This window comes from Carassius carassius, chromosome 44 (genome assembly GCF_963082965.1).
Source record: "Carassius carassius chromosome 44, fCarCar2.1, whole genome shotgun sequence".
NCBI lineage: Eukaryota > Metazoa > Chordata > Actinopteri > Cypriniformes > Cyprinidae > Carassius > Carassius carassius.
Window position 1 is genome coordinate 18796361 of NC_081798.1, and position 19593 is coordinate 18815953.

The following is a 19593-nucleotide window of genomic DNA, read 5'->3' on the forward strand; positions in this document are numbered from 1 at the left end:
TAAAGCTGTTCGGTTACCCACATTCTTTAAAATAAATAGGTTCAAATGACTAGCACAGTTTCATTCCTTTTTGTGCATAAACATTATTTTGAATGTTTTAATGTGTCTAATAACATTTTCCTAATGTTCCTATTTAGTAGGGCTGGACGATTATGGCCTAAAGTCAAAACCTCGATTAATTGAACATTTTACCTCGATTGCGATTAATGAATGATTATTTTGTTTCTGTTTTGTTTTTTTGCCCTCATAGTTCATTTACAAGGTTTGTAAGGTAAACAGGGCCATAGTTGGGGTTTGCGGGGCCCAGGTTCAGGTTGTACCAGTAGGCCCTGTTTGCTTTTATGCCACTGACTGGCAGAATCATGTGGCTACACACGCTTTTAAGGGGGAAGTATTAAAAGGAAATAACCGAAATAACCGACATGGAAAAATTACGTCGGTTAGAGGTTATAAATTTCGGTTTCGATTACTTTTCGATTAATCGTCCAGCCCTACTATTTAGTTATGAAAATGTTATTTCTGAACATTCAAAATGTCCTGTTTTTTTATGTATTAAAAAAGTTTTTATAGATATGCAAACATTAAGAAATTTAAATGTTGTAACTAGTAACATAAAAAAAAAAACGTAATTTCCAAAAAAATCTTTCAGAAACTAAACGCTCTATAAGCGATGTATGAGCGTTTTTGTGTTAACATTTTTAGATCATCGTAAAAGACAAGATAACGCCTAATGAATGTTCTATTTACATCACTAATTACACTAAATATATTGAATTACAACAGTTGTTCATAATTTTGAGAGACCCTTGCCAGGACATTAGCCAGAGTTTTGAGAGCATTCGTTATTAACGGGGTAGGCAGTACTACCTGTTTTCTTTGCAATTGAAGACATGGGAGTGTTTGGGGTGTCTCTAGGGGTTCAGGACACAGACCATCCCTCCACCTGTTCCCTGGCTATATTAAGACATCTCTGCTATAGCATTGACTGATAAACAGGGTTCATCTGCTGTAATGAATGGCAAATGGTTCAGTTGCGTTAGGGTTTGGGGTATTGTACATTTTTCACTGACCTACATTTGGATGTTTATTTCTATCCTAACTAGCACGTTAATTACGTCCAGCCTTATTTGCCCAGAGCCACATTTCAGCCGAAATCACAGTAGAATTAACATCTAATTTAAAAAAGAAAACGGTAACTTGTCTTATTACAACTAAAGTTTGCAGATAGCTAACTCCAGTTGACTTGATTATTGTTCCTACATTACATAATTGCCTAAAAAGAGAATAATGCAAAATAGCTGAATTTACTAATTAGGCACAACTCCTTTCTCTCCTCATTATTGTTTAACTAGAGCACACCCATTGGCCTTTTCTTTCTGAAGAGACAAACAGCTTGACCTTCTATATTGCACTGTCGAGGCAAAGCATTGCTATAAGGTGTTGTTTTTTTCTTTTTTTTTTTTTTTTTTGCTAATCAGCACTGAATCATCACTGCCAATTTATTGTGGGCCTCTAGTGTGACCTTTCAATAATGTAAGCTCTGGTTCTGATAAAACGCCACATTGATTCTATTTCATGAACAGATTTCTGTCGGATGGCTGAGTTGTCCTCTGGCCTTCTGTTTGGGTGCACTCATATGTTTAAATCAAGAGTTTCTTGGTACATCTTTTCTTGGGAATGAAGGTCATTTCATTTAAGTGTTTTCATGAAACATATTAGCATGATTATTAAATGCATTATGAAAGTAATATAGATTTATTGGAGGTCTTGCAAGCACTGATGGAAATCAGAATGTTTCTAAATTTACTTATGAATTCTAAATGTGCAAAATTTGCTCAATTACAAATAGGGGTGGAAATCTTTAGTCACCTCACGATCCGATCCCGATTCTGGGAGTCACGATCTGATTCCAGAATGATTCTTGATCTATACCAAACCCCCCCCAACCCCCACCCCCCCTATGAATTCATTAGTTTACTAACTTGAGAATCTTAAAATCCTTACATTTACATATCCTTACATAAGTAATTAAGTTTAAAAGAAAAAAATAATAATTACGAATCAATTACGAATTGCAAAAAAAATATTAAAACAATTGTATGTTAAGAATTTTAAACGAATATAACTTTAAAACATACAAGCAAGTAGCAAATAATAAAAAGTAGCCTAGAAACATTACAAACAACAAATAGTGCTTTCAATATTTAAGATTATCTGAATGGTTTCCATTCAAGAACTGTAAATGTCATCTTTACTGTTGTTTTTTACTATGACATCATAGACAGCGAGAGATTTATAAAAATGCATTCACACACAGATTAAAACATAAAATACTCTTTTAAAACATAAGAATGTGGTTTGTCTTGTCCGTTTGATCCCTTAAGATATAACTGGCTGTGTTTGCATAAATTGTGTCATAGACTATTTTGAGACACAAGTGCATTAAACCACTTATACGGAGTCGCACACAGCTGCGTGCACGAGCAGTCTTCACAAAAAAAAGCATGCGTCAGCATTTGAAATTGAAAGCAAACTTGTTAGTGAGGTTCATATTTTAATTATATAAGTCCGCTGCATTCAAAACAATATAAATTATGACTTCGTAGAGCATTTTTAAGGAAAATACAGACCGTCAAGACCGCACACTTCAAGAGTAACATCAAACAAAGCCTGCATCTCTCACAGTGCATCTGGTGCAATGAAGTCCGCGAATGTTCTTGCAATTCACTTCAACCTTTCCGAACTTAATGAAAGATTATTTCACAGAAGGTTCGAGTTGTGTATGTGAGTGAGGAATTGGAAACAAGCAGAATACGGGTGTTTTGAAAAGCAATCTCCGTGTCATCGCACATCTGGTTAAAAACTAATCTCAGAATCGATCCAGAATCGTTGGAGAGAGAGAAAAAAATATTTCTTAGTTTCTGCATGTCCAAATGAGTGATATTGTTTCAAATAAAAAAAACAGGTATGGGTTGCCTGATAATATTAATAGTAACATAACTTTTTTGTCTCTTAGAAATACACATTTAGCTTGAGTTAAGATGCAGAGGTACATTTTTGTTCATTATCAAAATCAGTAACATCTGTAAAAATTGTCACGATTAACACTGTTGAAACCACACATATAGCACCTCAATACCATGGCACAAATATAACTAAATGGTAAATGATGGTGATGTGTAGATTGAAAAGCCTTCTGACTCGTTGCAGACAGTGTTTCTCCTGTTTGGTGTTAAACTAGTGTTAAACTAGTTTAAATCACTGAGTCAGTTGTGTTCATCGCTGAATTGAAGCATTGGATCTCACAGCGCTATTTAGTGCTTGCGTGACTGAGAAAACACATCTGCACAATACACATCGGATGTGTATCAATATACTTATTTGTGCATTAAAGTAGGTCTAGTACAGCAGCCAAATATGAAAATCCATAAAATCTATATTATTCATACAATTAATAATATGCTTACATATGATTATTCATTTTCTTACTTGAATGCTGCTTTTAATGATACTTACTGTACCTGAAATATTTAAAGCAGTTTATTATATTTTCTTTTATGTACTTTTTTTTGTCCTATCTCAATGTAATCAATGCATTGTGATATAAAATAAACATGATCATGTAAACAAGAAAAATAATTCAAAATATAATTTACAAAGGTGTACAAAACTTATTTTTGTGCAAAACAAACTTAGAGGAACATCTATTTTATGTTCAAAGGTAAGCTCATTCAACAGTATTTGTAGCAAAGTTGTTATAAAAAATTAATAATAATACTAACAACAACAATCGTTACAAATGTCTTGGTTCGTGAGGCGCACTAAGTAAAATAGAAATTTTGAAGGCCATAGGGTTAGCCATCAAACACTGAACTGGACTAGATCCAAAAAGAGTCCTCTTTTAGGAACAGGGACAGTGTGATCTTAAAGAAAACTGGGTTCCTTTTTCACTTGGTCCACCTTTTGGTCCACTTAAAGGTGTCTGGATTTCTGTTCTTTTAGAAGAGAAGAATGTGATCTTATTTTAACCAGTTTCAGGCTGAAAAACAAACTTTACATTTAAAAAATGGTTGAAGTTTTGTTATAAAACACTGATGGGCAAAATTTATTTTTGATGAAATAACTTTGAAATATAGTGCACATGCATCACAGCATAATTGAATGTCTACTTCACATGTTTGACACCAAGCATGTGAAGTGCATTAATTCTAATGAGCATAAATAATAGGAACAGTGTTCATTGTCTGTGGCTTTCTTTGAGGATTCAACTTCATGTGTACCTTTCTAAAATAATTTTTGCCCCTTTTTATGCAGTGTACAGAAGTGTATTTGTGTGTCATATAATTTCATGTTGGTTTTTAATGACCCTATAGCCAGAGGCCATCCTTTGGGACTTTTCTGCTGACTAAATGTTGTCCTGTATCAGTATCTGTCAAAGAGGTAGCGGTCAGATTCCATCAGTCAGGTCTCTCATTGGACAATCACATGTGCATGTGCTGCAGGGTGAGCCTGAGGCGGGAAGGGGAAAGAGTGAGAATGCAAAAGGATGAGAAGGAGGTAGGGAAAATAAAATAGCACACACATAAAGACTGAGAAAAATCATATTCAGAGTGGAGAATTGGAGAAGCACAAGGCAGAATGACTATTGCTGAGTAAAGCTGCTTCTCTGCTATGCAGTCAGTCTCTAACCAATCACAGCTTTGCTGCGTGACTGAACTCACCAATTGGATCACTCTCTGTTTATGTTCTAGTGTGTGTGTCTGTGGGGAGGGGGTACCTTTGCTCCAGTATGTCCTGTGTAAGAGGTGAGCGAGAAAATCATGGTGTCAGTGCTGATGGTTTTGTTGCAGAAGATTATGATGATGCACTTTCGCATGATCACAACCCACACTGAAACACTGCAGTCTATTGACAAAACTATCATACTCGGATCAGTGTGAAAGAAATAATATTCGCTCTACAGATTATGTGCCATGTGAGCTTTGAAATGAGTGCATGCTAGTGATGATCTGCAGGCTGATATCTGGTCATTTTGATATGATCAGCATTAGTAAACTGTGCCTGGTTCTAAAAGTGTAATTATTGATTGTAAATATAAATTTAATTTCTGCAGCTTTGCATATCTCATGTGCATTCATAAGAAGGTTTTATATACCGTATTTTCCAGACTATAAGTCGCACTTTTTTTAATAGTTTGGCTGGTCCTGCGACTTATAGTCAGGTGCGACTTATTTATCAAATTTTATTTGACATGAACTGAGAGAAATGAACTAAGAGACATGAGCCAAGAGAAAACATTACCGTCTACAGTCGCGAGAGGGCGCTCTATGCTGCTCAGTGCTCCTGTGTCTACACTGAGCAGCATAGAGCGCCCTCTCGCGGCTGGAGACGGTAATGTTTTCTCTTAATTCTTGGCTCTAAATAAATGCGACTTATAGTCCAGTGCGACTTATATATGTTTTTTCCTCATCATGACGTATTTTTGGACTGATGCGACTTATACTCAGGTGCGACTTATAGTCCGAAAAATACGGTATATGAAATTATAGTACCCATAGACACCCTTCTTTGTAGATATTGATCATTGAAAACCCCACATTTGTTGACTACTAGTGTGTTATTTTTTTAAATGGCTTGTGTTAGCATTACAGAGTTCAACCATTATCAGCAACATAGTATTTTGCTCAGACATTAGTATGCACGCTCAAACCACGCAGAGCTTTACATTAGTTTGCTTCAGCCCACACAATGTACACTGCTGCCATGTGTACAGCTGCTGCTGACGCCTGTTCAAAGGCTTGCACAAGCACTCATAGATGTCTCTGTACAAAACCCCAGCATGCACAGCAAACCTGAGCCACTTTAAGTTGTTAACCGTTAAAACTGTATACTGCCGCTTTAAAAAAATGTGTTTGCTTATCCTGAAGCTCTTTTTCTGTGCTGTTTCCATATCTATAATGTAATGCTTGAATATTGTTTTTTTTTCTGAAGCATATTGCAAGATGTTGATTAAGGTCGAAGATTAGCTTTTTTTTTTTTAAAGAACAGTCAGGAGATGAATGTCCTTTGGGCAAATGCATTGAAAACTGCACAGATCTGAGTCACATGTGTGGACATGTATGTAATTAGACAGATGGCCCGTGTTTATGGATGTTATATATAGCCTAGATGTTTGTTTGGTCCTTCAGGCGGAGAGGCCAACACAATGTGTCACTTTGGTGAGGGTTGAGTGTAAAGTATGTAACATTCTCTCATGTATGGATTTTAAAAATGGTTAACCTATTACTATTTTTTGTTATCAACTGTTAATTGAATTTTCTTCTGGGAACAATAGTATAAAACAAAAAGCAACTGTGCAAATGTAAAACCCATCCCAACCCATCGCATCCCCTGGTAGCCTTAAAAATAATAATTTTAGATTTTAGAAAAGATGACACAACATTAAAAGATAAGCCATACATTAAAGCCATAAATTGACAGTTTTCACATTAGATCCATGTATACGAGAAATTGAGAATTCCATCGAGATGATGTCCAACAAATACACAGTCCCGGTTCGTCTGTCCATTGTGTGAAGAGGATTCCTAGCAACTTTTTTGCTGCTGTGAGGGCACCTAACTGTAAACATCTTTGTTGTACGGACAAGGTGAGGTCCCAGGTCATTTATGAAAAAATTGCATGGACTCAAACATATCTCAGTACCCAACAAACAAGATAGGTCCTGTGAGACATCCTCTTTAAGATCCTTAGCCCAAACAGTTTTAATAGATAATGGTTTGTATGAATGCTCAAGAAGAAAAAGATAGATGACTGAAGCAGAGGATGGAGATTCCTCAGAGGGAAGGATTAGTTTAGTTTGCGCAAAGGGTGAATAGGCAGTTGATAGATCCTATGGGGTATATCCCCGTAGGGCCGATCTAATGCGAAAATACATAAAAAAGGAGGTGCTTGGCAGATTATATTGAGTTTTGAGATTCTGGAAGGATTGTAAACCACTATTATCATAGATGTCTCCCAGAGTGTCTACTTTATTATGAGTCCTTTATTATTGTGGAAAATAGACGAATGCCTGTGTCATATTGTAACTAGTTGTGAAAGTCTTTCAACATCCCTCCATGTGGAGAGGAGGTGGGTTACAAAGGGACCAAACCAAGATTTACACTAAGCGGAACCCCTGAAAAAACAAGATGCTTCAGTTTATACAGATAAGCAATATATTCCTCAATTGCTCTCCAAGACACAGAAGTGCCAGGATCAAACCAAACTGATCAAGGACAGAGGGAAAAGGCTTGAGCATACAGTCTAAAGTTGGGAAAAGAAAGACCTCCATGTAAGCTACTTCGTTGTAAGGTAGTCAGTTTAATACAAGGACTTTTCCCATCCCATATATAGCGTGAAACACATGCATCCAGTTTGTTCCATTAGCCAACCGGTGGAGCGAGAGGAATCATGGAAGAAAATAAATGAATACGTGGGAGAACATGCGAATAGGATTTATGAATAGCAGAAAAGAAAGTGAAAGACTTAGCAGAAGGATTTAATAAACGCCAAATATCTACCAATGAAGATGAGGTTACACATTGCAGAAGTTTGTCAGAACTAAAAGCTTGAGAGTGTGATTCCTTTGGTTCAGATCTATCTAGGAAATGCAACATTACAGAATTCGTATCTGCACCCAATACAATTTCAAAATCCGAAAATTTTTAGAGATAGATTGACAAAACAGAGAAAAAAGTAGGGTCAGGAGTACAAGGGGCATAAACTGAAAGAAACTGAAAAAAAACTATTGTTTTTATGTTATTCTACCGTCTGTATCACAACCTTTATCTAATAGTAATATTTGAAGTCCTCCGCACCAATATTAGGACACCCTTGGTTTTAGTATCCGAAGAGGAAATAGATACCGCATCAAAAAAATTATTTTTACACCTGTTTACATCCTCCTCTTTTCTTTCAAGTGGGATTCTTGAACTAACACTATATCAATCTTTCTTCTTTGCAAAAAATCCAGAAAACCTGTATGTTTATGCGGGCCATTAATATTACAATTCAAAATAATAAGGTCAGTCAAAGGTGTCAAACAGAATTACTGCATAATAAAACAAAATACTAATTTGAAAATAAAGCCATTTGAGTCTACCATTAAACCAACTCCCACCTTTCCCGTCACCATTCCAAAAAACATAAACACATTCCCATGAACTATGGCAGATCAAACTAAGAACAAACCTTGATCTGTCAGCAGCCCTTTATATGATCTGTGGCATCAACAAAAACCTGCACATTCCTGAAGCACTAACATTGGCCCCATATTCACATATTGACTAGGTTGTACCTCTAAAAAAAACAAAGACACAGAGAAAAGGATTACAACTAAAAGAGTAAGCGATACTTTATGCTCAATGAAAGCTTCTAGTAACTATGAATTGAGAAGTGAACATTAAAGTGAACAGTGAAAGATACAGTCACCTAACCATTTTGAGCTTCTCTTATCCGATTAGACAGCAAATGACCAACTGAAGTTAACTGAGAAAAACTCTTGGTGCTTCTGAGGAGTATAGCATTTTAGGTTCACCTTGATTGAGAATGACCTTCAGCGTTGCAGGATGAAGAAAAAAATCTTGATGTTCCCCTGGCTTAGTGATAGAGCATTGTGTTAGCAGCACAAAAGGTTCAATTCCCAGGGAATACAGATACTGTTTAAAAAAAATGTATAGCCTGAATGCACTGTAAGTCGCTTTGGATAAAAGCGTCTGCCAAATATTAAAATTTAATTGATGACAGATTCTCTCATTTCCTTCCTGACTTCGCGGTGACCAGAGAAAAATCAGTAAAGAAAGACAGTGTTTGGATGTTTTTACCGGGGCGTGAACCTGTCCGTGTACCGCAACAGTTTAAAGATCTAAGGAGAGCCTTGTGTACAGGCGATGCGCTCGATCCACTTCAGTCTCTTTGCCCGCCCAGAGACGGAAGCCATGTCGGTAGCGATCTTTTCAAGAAGCCCATAGGGTCGTCCTTTTCGGAACCTTCAGGCAATCCAACCAAACGCATATTACTGCGCCTTTTGTGATCCTTGAAGTCCACGAGCGCAGCTACTCTCCTATCGTGATCTGCGACAACTTTCTTTTGTTCTCTCATCTCCCCTGTATGAATATCCAATTTATAGAGCATAGCGACCGAACAACATGTGAGTCATGTGAGAAGCGAACTCGTACCGTATTGCCGTCAACTCAGTTCTGAGAATGTCCTCAAAGTGCGCATCAGTGTTCGCCATTTTTTTCCACCATATCACCCATGGTCAGTGGCTTGGATTTCTTCTTAATCGGAGAAGCCGATAGAGACAACTCCTGCTGTTTCTGATTATGTGCCATCAGGGAAAATATTATTAATGAATAAAACTTAAAGTAAAAAGGAAAAAAAAAAAATCAGCACAAAGGCGCCAAACTTACGGAGCTCTGCTCAAGTGTGACTAGGTTCGTGAGCATGTCACATAACTCTTTTAGGTTAACATATTACTAACTGATTGCTCAGTCCCTTAGTAGTGAATGCCATTCAAGTTTGTAAAGAGGAACCGATTAGAACAAGTTTAGTTGTACAATTTTCCAGTAGCAGTATTTTTTTTAATTTAGCCAGGTTTCCCATGTCCAGCCTACATGCAATGTGCTTGCCTTGCATTATGATCATAGTACATTAAGCATGTTGACCAATAAGTAGAAATTGAATATTGTAAATATAATTCACTTTAAGGATGAATTAACGTTAAGGTTTTGTTGTTCTTTACCATGTCAACCACTTGCGTGCCTGGGTTTGAACACAATTCTTGTGTATGAAAAGTGTCTGTACACATGAGAGGCAGCAGAAGAGCTTGACATGTACCTGCAACTATACATTATTTAAGGTTATTTAAATATAGATATTATGGTAGCACTTTATTTTACAGTCCTGTTCCTCATGTACATACTATGTACTTATTATAGTAATTTTACAATAACTATGTAATAACTAGGTACTAACCCTGAACCTACCAATAAACCTAACCCTACCCCATGTAGTTACCTTGTATTACCAGAACTTTATTAGATAAATACTTTGTAAGTACATGTAAGTACACGTCCTGTAAAATAAAGTGCAACCGATATTATATCTGTTGTTATCAGGTTTCATTCAATTCTTCAGAAATTTAGTTTAAAGGCTTTTCTGTTTTATATTACATCAAAATACTCCCTTACATTTCTCTCAACCTTGTACAATTGAGAAACAAACACCCGTAAAATGCTGTAAAATTTTGTTTTTTTGCTCTAGATATACAAATCATGTACTATTTTTTAAATGTAACAAACAATTTATGAATTTAAACAGCCTTTGTAAAAGAAAAAAAAAATGATGCAAACCATATTTGTACAGAAATAAATATTTTTTCCCTTATGGAATTTCAGTATTCTCCCAAAAATCTCTTGTGATATAAAATAAATACAAACTGAACAGGATTTATGAATATTTATCACCTAATGCATTGCTAAAGGCCAATAAATGTTTGTTGCTCTTTTTTTATTGTTTAAAGTAGCTTTAACTGTCCCAAAGGAAAGCGCTTATAGGCAGTTCTCAAGTGATGTATAGCACATTGATCAATGTATCAGAGGGTGTTCTGCCCGAATAAACCTACTTGCAATTAATGTCTCTGATCTGAATGAATGCCTAACTGCAGTGAAGGCTCAGTTGACCAGCAATGCATTGATGCTAAGGCTGATTTGAATTTCCTTGGACATGACAACCTATTTTCACAAACAAACATATATGACTCGCAAGTATCGTACATGCTCAGTCGATCTCTCTCTCTCATTTGCTGTCTGTTTAGGCTTGTTGAGTGCAAATCTATGAAGCCTCTGTACAAATCAGAATGGTACACATCATGTTATCATTACTAACTTATTTAATATTCAGTACACATGCATTAAGTGTAAAACGAGAAGGGCATAACCCTATGAAAAAAGAGAACACACAAAAATCGCGGTTGCTGCGGTTCTTGCATTCCTCTGCAGTTTGCTCGTCTATAGTGCGAAAGCCCCATCTTCAACTGCAGTTTTCTTTGCTTCCCTCTCCTCCTTCCTCTTCCTCAGTGTGTGTGTGTGTGTGCGCAGGGCAGCTGCTGCAGGCAGCCTTTTTCTGGGGGCGGGTTTTTCACTTTGCTTGCAGCACTCAGCACAGCGTGCTGTATTTGCACCATGTTTCATTAGTAATTCTGGACCATTCTCGCAGCATTTTCCCCCTCAGTTAGCAGCGGCATTCGTCAAAGGGATATTTCAGCATCCTGGGGGTAAGATTCAATCAGTTCCTTCTCACACAATAGCTACCAACAGAAACAAAACAAGACCGGACCATTGTGAATTACTGCACAGCATTTGAGAGATATTGACATGTCATTGTAAAACACCCCTGACTTTCTCCACCACCTCTTTGTGAGTTACGAAAAGTTACATAACATCACTACGTGCACTTGATTTGGCTCCATGTGTCTGATTATAAGTGAATTCATGTGCAGAGGACTTATGGACGACTGCTCATATGTCAGTGGGTGCTCTGAGAGAGTTCCAGCAGTTTACCTGCATCAGTGTAAATCCTCCTGGTGATTTGAAGACCTAAATGTTTGGACAGCCTGTGTTGTTTTGACATAGCCGGAGGAGATTTCAGGTTTATGTGATGCACAGTTGCACATGGGGAGTGATGGATTCTTTCTCTCTCACACACACATTTACACTAACACACTGGCCTTTCCCCATGGATGCAGGTGACTTCCCTCTCACTGGTTGGGATTTATGTGTTATTATGATAGTATTGACATATTAAAATTTTTAACCAATATTTTTTTTTGTTAGCCTGATATTAAAAACATACAGTGCCTTGCGAAACCAATCATACCCCTTCGTTTTTTTATTTAGTTTTGTTATGTTACATTGCTGCCTCATGTTAAATTGCTTTAAGTTACCTTTTGCCCACATCATTTTACACTCTATAAACCATAATGGTAAAGCAAAAAAAAAAAAGTTTTTTAATATATTTGCTAATTTATAAAAAAAAAAAATCTTAAATGATTCCATTTGCGTAAGTATTCAAACCTGTATCTGGGACATTTGAAATTTATCTCAAGAACATTCATATTGCTTGCAGATGTTACTACACTTCAAGTGAAGTTAACCTGTGACAAATTCAGTTGAATGAGTATGATTTGGAATGGCACAGATGGGAGAAACCTACAGAAAGACAAACATCACTGCAACCCTGCACCGATCTCGGCTTTATGTTGGTGTGGCCAGACTCAATCCTCTTCTCAGTGAAGACATGCAGAAAACATTTGAAAAAAGCACCTACAGGACCTTTAGACTGTGCCAAACAAGATTCTCTGGTTTGATGAACCTCAATTCCAAGCATAATGTTTAAAAGAAACCAGGTTCTGCTCATCACTTGCAGAGTACCATCCCAAAAGTAAAGTGTGCTGGTTGCAGCCTCATGTTGTGGGGCTTTTTTTCAGCAGCAGGGATTGAGGGACTTGTCAGAGTAGAAGAAAAAGCTCAATGCACTGAAATATTGAAATAGCCTTAATGAAAACCCAGTCCAGAGCTCAGACTGGGCATAAGGTTCACCTTCCAACAGGACAGTGACCCTAAACACAGCAAGAGTGGTTTATAGACAAATCTGTGAATGTCCTTGAGTGGATTAGCCAGAGGCTGGCCTTGAACCCAATCAAATATTTCTGGAGAAACCTGAAAATGTGCGTTTGCCCCCATCCAACCTGACAGAGCTTGAGAGGTGAAGAGGTGAGGAGAAGAATGGCGGATAATTGGCAAATGCTGATGAGCAAATCTTGTAGCATCATACCCCAAAATACTTGAGGCTGTTAAGGTGCTTCAGCTAAGTAATGAGTTAAGCTGTGTTTCCCACAGCCTTACACTCTATTTGTGGCACCTCTCCCTCACCCCCATATATACATATATATGCAAATTAATTTTCTGCCAGCAGGGGGCGCTTTAAAAAGCGAGAGATAATGGCTGTAAAGCAGCGCTGAGCTCACAAACGCTGCCTTATCAAGCATTACATGCAAGATGAAATGAACATGAAAATGAAATTGAAAATTTTCTAAATACAGTCAGTTTCCTTCTGAAATACAGTGATTTAAAAACACCCGCACCAGTTTTTTGATTTCGAAATGTGCAGTGCTCATTTTTATTCAATGAAGTCAACGCCTTTTGGAAAATCTATTTGTGGCGGTCAGTTTTGATATTGTGGCGGCCCGCCACAAATAAATCAATGTGTGGGAAACCCTGGTTAAGGGTTTTAATAATTATGCAAAGTAATTATTTAAGTTTTTATTTTTAATAAATGTACAAAGTTGTGACCGTTCTCTTTTTGCTTTGTCATTATGGTGTATGGAGTGTAGATGTGGGGAAAAAAATTATTTAAAGCAGTTTAACATAAAGCTGCGACATAACAAAATGTGAAATAAATGAACTTTTGCAAGGCACTGTATTTAGACCTTTGGAGCTCCAATAGCAGTGACAGACCCGCTAAAAAATTTAGCATTTAGCTCCATAAACTGTACACAAATTCATGAATTTCAGAGTCAGTCCCCTTAAATTTCATATGAAAACGGTGGCAGACCTGTCTCCTCCCTGTCTTTCAGCGCAATCTTCAATCCACAGGCCGGTTGCGTAAACCGCTTACTTTGACTAATTTTCAAAAGACAAGTCATAACTTTTTAAAATCAGTTACAAAACAGTGGACTGGTATATTTAATTTGAATTAAAAAGTAAGATCACCCTTTGACTGACTGCAAGTTGGTCGAACAAGTTCTTAAGACAAAGTCTTAACATGGTGGCTTTGTTTATGCAACATGTTTTTGTTTTTGATATATATATATATTTTTACAGAACATATAACACAGATAAAATGCTTAAAATAGTGTAATTACTTAGTTTGTCCAGCAGCGCATGCTCCATTGTTTGCTACTGGCAACCTGGATGAAACGCTTTAAAGCTCATCTCTATGGTAAACCATTGAAATTTTGAATGGCCACCTCTCTATAACAGCATTGTGAATCCGCACCAAATTCAGGGGATTCCTTCATGTACATGTACATGTGTACGTCAAGAGGCCCTCTTTCTAATGAGACCACCCCCGTGTCGATAACCTAGTTCGGGAGTTACGGGTGGTTAAATTTGTGGTCCGACGCCAACCGATCTGACGATCCCGGGGTATTCCGATGTGCAGAGGGTGGCGTTCGAGAGGGCTCCTCGAGCTGAAGGGATCCCCCGAATTTGGTGGAGGTCTGCCAGGGCGTTCATGAAATAGTGATACCAGTCAACACTTTCACTTCAGTAAAGAGGTCTTTTGTTTTCAGGGAGCAGCATTCAAGCGTTTTCTTATTCGACTGCAAGTGCCCTGCGAAGTGCACTTCACATTAGAGACCTGCACTCCCACAAGAGTACCGCGGGACCCAATGCAACAGGGTGCGGCGTGTGACAACTCCTTATGGACTAGTGGGGGTGCGGGTGGGAAGTGACTGTTGTTTGTGCGGGATGCGGGAGAATAAAATGATTCACGGGACTTCCGCAAACTATAAATTATCTAAACATAAAGGGTCTAAAACATAAAAAAAATATTTATCTGTTGCACAAAAGCAAAAAGAACAACTCATATTAACATTAAATTGACATGCGCAATCTAGGCAAAGTTTCTATTCATAACGTGTTGAAAGGGTTGCAGTGTAGCCAATCACTGACTCAGCTGTTGATTTCTGAAACACAATGGCCAATCAGAGGTAATTATGGTAGAATCTACTCACAAATCTATCTTAACATATGAACTGTAGACAATTTGAAAGATTCATTGTGCATATATTTATTGTGTTATTACAGAGCTTTATGAGATCGCGATTAACTGAGATGTCAGCTTTTAGTGATAATAAAGGAAGCGCACTTCTCGCATTCTGCCATGCCAAACTATGCACGCAGCAGCCCACAATTGCTTTTCTGTTAAAAAATAACAGTGGTTTGTGAATGTTGATGCTTACCCTAAATAACAAATATTTTATCAGGAGTATTTCTGCTGGAATGTTGTAGATCTTAGGAGATGTGCAAGAACCATTTCATGTCAATTTCTTTTATGTACTGAAAAAAGTCTATATAGATTACCTTTATGCGGGACTTTGCAAATGGGAAAGTGTCCGAACTTTTGACTGGTACTGTACTATAATATACCCTCCCTAATATCAGTATCGGTAATGGCCCCAATAATCCCACATCGGTTGGGCTCTACTATTCAGCTTTCAGATGATGTATAAATCTCAATTTATGAGATTTGACCCTTATGACTGGTTTAGTGGTCCAGGGTCGCATATGTGCATATGCGTAAGTGCTGATGCGTTCTTCGAAGACACCACAAAGTCAATTTCATTGTAAATAGGGATTATTTTGACAATGAGCATGAAGTCTAGATTATTTGAGATGTTTTTGAATAGGCTCAAGCTGTGTCATCATCCCCTGACTGCTGCCGCTGCCGTCTGTCCTTTGTCTGTCTTTTCTCCAGACAGAGAGATATTGATCCCTGGGCTATTCTTTTCATTACTGAGTGTGGGACAGTGCACGGAGTTATTTTTAATCTATCCCCGCCCACTCAAATGACCACCTTTGCAGAACCCAATCCCTGCCTTCCCTTTGTAGCAGCGATCCCCGCGTATCTGCATTTCCTTCACCCTTCATGTAGCACTGCAAAGCACATTGAAGATCGGTGACCTTTCAGAATGCTGCACACTCAAGTGGACAATCAGCCTGACACAATACATCATGCAGAGCTGATTCAACCATCTCCTAGATAACCCACAAAGGAAGGCAGTCAACTTTGTGAAGTAGGCATCATGGTGTAGCCTAGATTCAACTGAATACCTCACCTTTTCAGCAGTGTTGTTAACGCTGTGGCTCTCTGCATAGCCAGCTGAGCATAGATCTGAAGTGGACTGTGCCAAATGCAGGGGAGTGAAGCTGGCAGAGTGAGAGTCTGTGTTTTTGGTGAGATGGAAATGAAACTGAGGGTGAGAGCCAGAGAGGGCTTCCCCAACCTCACTGCCGCAGCTCTGCAGTACTGAATAAGACACACTGTAAATCATTTAGTTGTACTGATCTGCAATCTGTACCATTGGTATTTTGAAATGCGAGAGGCGAATGTAATCCAAGAGCATTTTCAATGTAATTTTTTTTTTCAGGAGTAGATTAACTTTTTTCTATATCTATTTTTTTTTACTTAATTTATTCATTCAATTATTAACGCTAATGGCAATTGTAAAAAATAAAATTTTGTAATTTAGACATTTTATAATTTTATAGAAAAATAATTGGTTATCAGCATATTAGAATGATTTCTAAAGGATCATGTGACACTGAAGTCTGGATTAATGATGCTGAAATTGTAAACATTTTTTACAAAATTATTTTACAATTATTTTCAAATAGAAAAACATTCTTCGATATGGCAAATGATGTGTTAGAAACACGTATGTTTGAGTCTGAGGCAGATAAAATTAAAACAATTCATGTTTGAAAATGAAAATCGTGACATCACATTTCTCCCGATTTCAAATCTGGGCATTTGTTGTTTTTACCTGAACGTAAAAGTAATCATAGTATTTAATTGACTAAGTCAAGAACCACTTCAGTCAGTGAGTTAGCAATAAGACTAATTCAAACTGATTGATGGTTAATTAGTTTGAAATTGATTTTTGAGTCTTTTGACCAATACATTAAAATAATTATTTTATAAAATGTATTTATTTGCAAGTTTTGTATTTATTTTTTTGTATTAATTTTTATTTTTATTTTTTTTAATGGAACTGGTTTTTAGTTACCAACCTGCTTATTGACCAGGTCACTAGTTGATGTATGAAGACATTAACTTGCTCCGATCACTCTGTCCCAAGATGAAAGTCAGAGCCAATTGCGAGGTCACCTCTGTCTGCAGCAGAGTCAGATTAGATCGACTGAGACCATAAAAAGGGCTATTTATGGATTAGGAGAGCTTTATACGGCATTGCCTTTAGGGACCAGTATCTGGACATCTGTTTGGAGACCAGCCGTCACTGTGTCTACTGCAGGATGGAATCAACATAGATTAGATGTTTGTTACACATAGACCTTTCATTGAAATGATTCAAGGGCACTATGGGACACATCTTCAGTTGAAGAGTGCATTAACAAGGGTTTATGTTCAAGGATATAAAAATCCAACTCACAATTAAAGTAATAGTTTGGCGTGAATAGTTGCCATCAGACTGAGAAAACACTGATAAAAACATCACAATAATCCACACCACTCCAGTCTATCAATCAACCCCTTGTAAAACCAAAGCTGTTTGTTTGTAATAAACAAGTTCACCATTGAGGCATTTTAACTTGAAACCGTTGTTTCTGGCCAAAATATGGGTTCATAATCCATAAAGCTTCGGACTGATGTTTGAGCATGCCGTGAACTTCTGATAATTCCTGAGTGTTATTTGCTTAATGTAAACAGTACTCAGTAGTTTAGATTGTTATGAGTTGAAATATGAAATATTATAAAGAATGTGATTGAGGAATTCTCTTAGAGGTTAGAATAATAGTCTGTTGTCACATTCCAATGCTGTACTGTTCAAAAGAAAGGCGATTGTATTTTGTGGCGCATTTACATGATAGGCTACTTGCATAAATGTTTTTGAGCGTTGTCCTCCCCAGGTAGTTGTTTGTGCTGCAGTGCTGCAGACCTATGCTGGTCCTATAATCAAGGGCTCCTGTGTTTCAGTAAAGAGGATCTCATATTCAGATCCCAGCATTTGACTTTATTATCTTTTTTCTCTTTTGTATGGCATGTGTGGGAGTCAAGAACAAGTAAAGTAAAGAAAATAGAGAAAAGTAAAGAAAATTAGTTCTTTTCGAAAAGAACTGACTTAGTGAAATGACTAATTGCTTTTTGCAGACAGTACTTCTTTTGGGGTAGATGTAATTCATGACTATTGCTAGATGGTTTGACCAAAAATCCATATCTGCATGCTTTTTTGTTTTTTGTTTTTCTCTAACTGGGCCTTTCTTTATATGAATCAGAATTTAATGATGAAACAGTTGCAGAACCACTGGATTTTAATATTGATCCAAACAAACGGATTTTGATGTAGATTAAACTGTATAATTTTAAAGTTTAAAGTAAAAACAGAATGGTCTGACTTTAGCTTGATTAAATTAGATAAAATACCTGTATGAAACAAACGAATGAAGATTCACTCTCTGACAGCAGGTGGTGCTTGTGAAACAGCAGCGATGCAGAGTTTCTTTGTACAACTGCCTATAAATACTAGTGTTGGGCGATATGGTCATTTTTCAAATCGTCATATCGTCAGCCCGTGAGATCAACAATACATGATCTTATCGTGCATGGCCGGAGCAAGAGAGAGACTCTTTGTTCTTGTGTTTTAAACCGTGCAGGTGCGTGAGAGAGCCTATGGAATCACCCATTATTGAAAAAATATACTTTAAAACATACTGATAAACTAATGTTAAATATAAAAATACTGTATTTAAAACAGCTACGTTCATATATATAGTCGGACACAACTGTCATATCGTGCATCCTGTGACAATTTGCCGCATCTGTGTGCGGAAGTTATCAGTCGAAATGTTCTGCATAATCAGTTAACGGTGAAAATCAATATTAGATTTAAAGTCCAACAGTTTAACACTAATATTGGGCATAAACGAACAAGTTAAGTTAAATATAAAGTATTTAAAACAGGTAAGTTCATATATTTGGAGTAAAGTTGAATTGAACTGATGCATCAGTCATACAGCGCTCCGGACCGCGCGCCTCATGACGAGCTCGACGCACCGCAACAGAAACAAGAATGAGATGCATTCTAACATAACTGTGGCATTAAACTCAGTGAGGGCTCGTTTAAAATAGTGCACATATATAGGCCGTTCAGATTACTTGTTTAAAGTGCAATGAAACACCTTATATCTGCAGACGATGTACGTCTGTTTGTGGATGGTGACTTAGTAACAGCCAAAACTCTGTATTTTGCATGCATCACATTATAGTGCGGTGTGCATGAAAATAATAACAAGGCTGCAGAGCAAACTTATCATCCATAGTGGTTCTCACGTAGTCCTTCTACGTCATCACCACATAGTGAGTGTTATAAGTGATAAGTCTAATAGAAGGTCTACGTGAGAACCACTATGGAAGATAAGTTCGCTCTGCCGCCTTGTTAATATTTTGTCTTTACTTTATTTGTAACGCCAAGAAAGAGTTAATCTGTCATGTATGAGAAGAGCGTGTTGTCGTGTAGCAGCCATTAAATGTGTGGGACACCAACTCCTCGTTTTCTATCTCTTTCATTTCATGGATTTAACGAGTTATCAGAGTCAAGGCGGACAGTTTCAGTGACTACAGGCTCTAATCCTCCTGTGCTCGCACGCGCTGTGTGTGTGTGTGTGTGTGAAATGCGATGTTGAAATGAAATAGCTGAGCAGTTTTATTTTAATAAGCAGCCTGATAAAAATAATAATAATTATTATTATA

At 37.3% G+C, this 19593-nt stretch overlaps 1 protein-coding gene across 4 annotated transcripts in view; it reads left to right on the forward strand.

Moving 5' to 3' along the window:
* The window catches only part of LOC132126274 (voltage-gated potassium channel subunit beta-2-like), a 180901-nt gene that overhangs the window by 56516 nt on the left and 104792 nt on the right, over positions 1-19593 (forward strand). The gene's annotated exons all lie outside the window — the stretch shown is intronic.